The following is a 3,812-nucleotide window of genomic DNA, read 5'->3' on the forward strand; positions in this document are numbered from 1 at the left end:
CACACTTAGACCACCCTCTAAGCTTTCTATAAGCTTATGCACGATAGATGCATGCAGGTGATGTTAGGTTGCAGCAGTGTTGAGCTTGGAGCGTGTACTGATCTTCTGGAGCTTGATTTTCGATTTATGTATTTCCCTTTTAGTATTGTACTTAAATGATTATATTAGTGGATATGTGATATGATGTTGCCTTTGTGAATTGGGTAATCTTGTGGTTATGCTTATTACGAGATAAATGTACAAAAAAAATCATCCTTCTAGGATCCCAGGATCGAAATCTGGCGTATAGACGTTAGGCGCCGAGAATGGGGTACTATGGAGGTTGTCGGCACCAAATTCGGCGATCGGGGATTCCTTTGAATCCGATTTTTGGATTGGAGGCGTGATAGATTTAATGACGTAGAAGATTAAACAGTCTGGATGAAGTTACAGTAGCTTGAAAAAGGCACGTATAAAAGGTACCTTCGATGACATTGAAGTCAGTTCGATGACATTGAATGACTTATGTGGAGTTACGCAGAGTTGCGTATAGTGCATAAATTGGAGGCAGTTTCCAAAATTTTCAAGGTCGGTTCAGAGCTTGGAGTTGCTCAACTATAAATAGGAGTCCCTATGGCATCCCTGGGCATCATCTAGGGTTTGGAGGAGTGAAGCACAAGGGTGGAGAGTTTTCGTCATGCGTTATTCTTCCTTTCTTCCTTAGTTTTCATGCTTTCTTCTAGTGTTTTAGATCCAATCATGTTTATAGTTGGCTAAACCTCTTAGCTAGAGCTAAGAGGTGAAGCTTGTAGTGTGATGGGATGTTTCTATTGCTTTAATTCAAGTATATGTTGAACCTTCTTTGATTCTAATTCAATTTTAAAGGAATAATTTTAGTTTTTAATGGTTTATTGTGACTCAAATTACATTAGATCTAGAATAGCTTTGAGTATCTTCTTTTCCTGCTTTGAGATTATGGGATTGGTAAATCCTATTGTTTGCCATTGTCTCCTGGGCATGGTTTGGTGATGGAATCCCTACCAATTATCATAATTCTCCTCTTTTGAGAATTAGGTCAAAGGAAGTTAGATTTGATCTTAATTGTTATATCTCGCAAGTGGAGAGGATATGACTCCAATTCCAATTGTGTACTTGAATTAAGTAAGAGATCTCCTTGATTGATACAAGTGGATCCTTGGAAACCCGAGTTCCCACCTTTAAATTTACATGCTTTAGTTAAACAATTCACAACTACTCTCTCTACAATTTCATATTTAGAATCACATCTTCTTCTAGTTCTACTTCTGGTTGCTTTCAGAATACACATAAGATTAGTCCATGTGGATTCAACCTCGGTCTCACCAAGATTATTATTACATCGCGACCAGACACTTGGGGTTGTGAACAAGTTTTTAGCGTTGTTGCCAGAGACTAACGGTTGTGTTTTTGCTGAGATTAACTAGTTTTGGAATTAGTTTAAGATTAGGGTTTTTCTACTTTCTATTTTTAGGTGAGGGTTTTTTTTCAAATTATTTTAAAAACTAACTTATCTTTCTATTTCTAGGTTTAGAAACTTTCCTATTCTGTTTTTAGAAACTAAGTTATTTTTCTGTTTTTGCAGGATCTCAATATAGAAATTTCTAATTTGTTAACTTCTTTCTAATTCTCTCTCTTTCTATTTTTCCATTTCTCTCTTTCGTTTTTAAGTTTAGGGTTAGATTCTGAACTTGAGGGCTGAGAGTGTATCATGCCCAAGTGGGTTCGTGATAACACTTAAGAGAGTGAAGGAGGATTGGTTAAGGGGTTTCTATCCATCATAGGATTAAACACCACTCCAGATCTACAGAGTTAACTGAAGTTAAGACTGCCAATAAACTGGCCAATAAACCTCCAAATCCACCCCAACCTAGGGTTGAGAAAATCCAGAATGAAAACAAGGTGCATCGAGCACCCCTGCTTCGTACTTCACGAGACTATTTACAACCGGTGGGGGTGAGAACCCATTCCTGTATGGTCTTTCCAGAAAATACAGAAAACATAGACATCAAGCAAGGAGTGATCTAACTCCTAAAGTTCCTTGGACTTGAATCTGATAATTCATATTTTCACTTGAAAGAGTTTAATGAGATCATAGCCACTTTATACTTTCCTAATGTATCTGAAGACATAATTCAGCTGAAACTCTTTCCTTTCTCCTTTAAAGAAAAGGCTAAGACATGGTTACATTCAATACGCCCACGATCTATTGGCAGATGGAATGACATGACAAGGGAGTTCATAAAGAAATTCTTCCCATATCATAAAACGAACACCATCAGAAAGTCGATCATGAACTTTACCCAAAGGGAAGATGAAACATTCTTCCAATGATGGGAACGGTTCAAGGATCTTGTCAATTCATGCCCACAATAGGGTTTTGGAATGTGACGTATAACATATTTTTTCCATGAAGGACTGACATCTTCTATACACCAATTTGTCAAGATGATGTGCAATGGGGAATTCCTGAACAAAGATGTCGATAAAGTGTGGGACTACTTTAATAAACTCGCTGAAACTGCACAATCATGGGACATCTCCTCAAGAACGAGCATCATGTCTAAGCCAACTCAATCAAATGAGAGAGGTGGAATATATCTTTTAAAAGAGGAAGATGATATCAACACTAAAGTGGCCAATCTCAAAAGAAAACTCGAAGCCATGAAACTTAGGAAAGATAAGGACAAGGTAGTTATCTACGGTATTTGTCTTGCAGCATTTATACAACTAAAATTTGCCTAACAATACCTATATTTCAAGAAATATTGAATGAGCAATCAAATGTCATAAACAACTACTGAAGGCCTTTCAAGGGACTCACTTCAAACACATACAACTCCAGCTAGAGAAATCATCCAAATTTTAGTTGGAGAAATGGACAATCTGTTACTCCTTAAGGAATCCCTAATCAATTCTTAAATCAAGGGAAACCTCAAGAGGAATTGGTTCAAAATCCTTAAGAGCTCATCCATCCAACAAAGTACTCTTCAAACCTTATAAGAACTCACAAAGGTTATATAAAAGATAGACTCACGTGTTACGGTTTTGGAAAAAGGGATGCTTCCGGCCAAACCTATTCCTAATCCTAAACTGTAATACGAAGTTAGTGAACCAAGCTCTTCAAATCTAATAGAGCGAGCTAAGTCTACCACCACACTTAGGAGTGGGAAGATAATTGACAAATCTATTCTGGTAAAGGCTGAGAAGCCTAAGGACCCAGATGTAGATGAGACTGATGGACCTAGCGAGGCTCCACATGAGGTAGAACCCAAACTTCAAAGCAAACCAGTTGCTCCATTCCCCCAACGGTTGATAGCACCAAAACTTCTCTCTAACTCTCCAGATATTTTAGAGGTGCTTAAGCAAGTGAATGTCAACATTCTTCTATTCGATGTCATAAAACATATTCCTTCTTATGACAAATTTCTGAAAGATCTATGTACGACCAAAAGACGGTAAAACATTCAAAAGAAGATCTTTTTGACAGAAAAAGTGAGTTCCATCCTAAAGCAAGATGTGCCATAAAAATAAAAGGATCCCCATAGCCTAACCATCGCTTGTGTAATTCGGAATTACCGGATTGAGCATGCACTTCTTGACTTAGGAGCCAGTGTAAATTTGATCCCTTACTCGATCTATGAACAACTGGGTCTTCGTGAATTATAACTCACCTGGACCATATTACAACTTGCCAATTGCTCAATTCGTGTACTGAGAAGGATAACTGAGGATGTGTTGGTCGAGGTTGACAAATTCTACTACCCAATAGATTTATTGTCTTGGATACTCTACCC

The sequence above is a fragment of the Magnolia sinica genome, chromosome 6 (assembly GCF_029962835.1).
Source record: "Magnolia sinica isolate HGM2019 chromosome 6, MsV1, whole genome shotgun sequence".
Classification (NCBI taxonomy): Eukaryota; Viridiplantae; Streptophyta; class Magnoliopsida; order Magnoliales; family Magnoliaceae; genus Magnolia; species Magnolia sinica.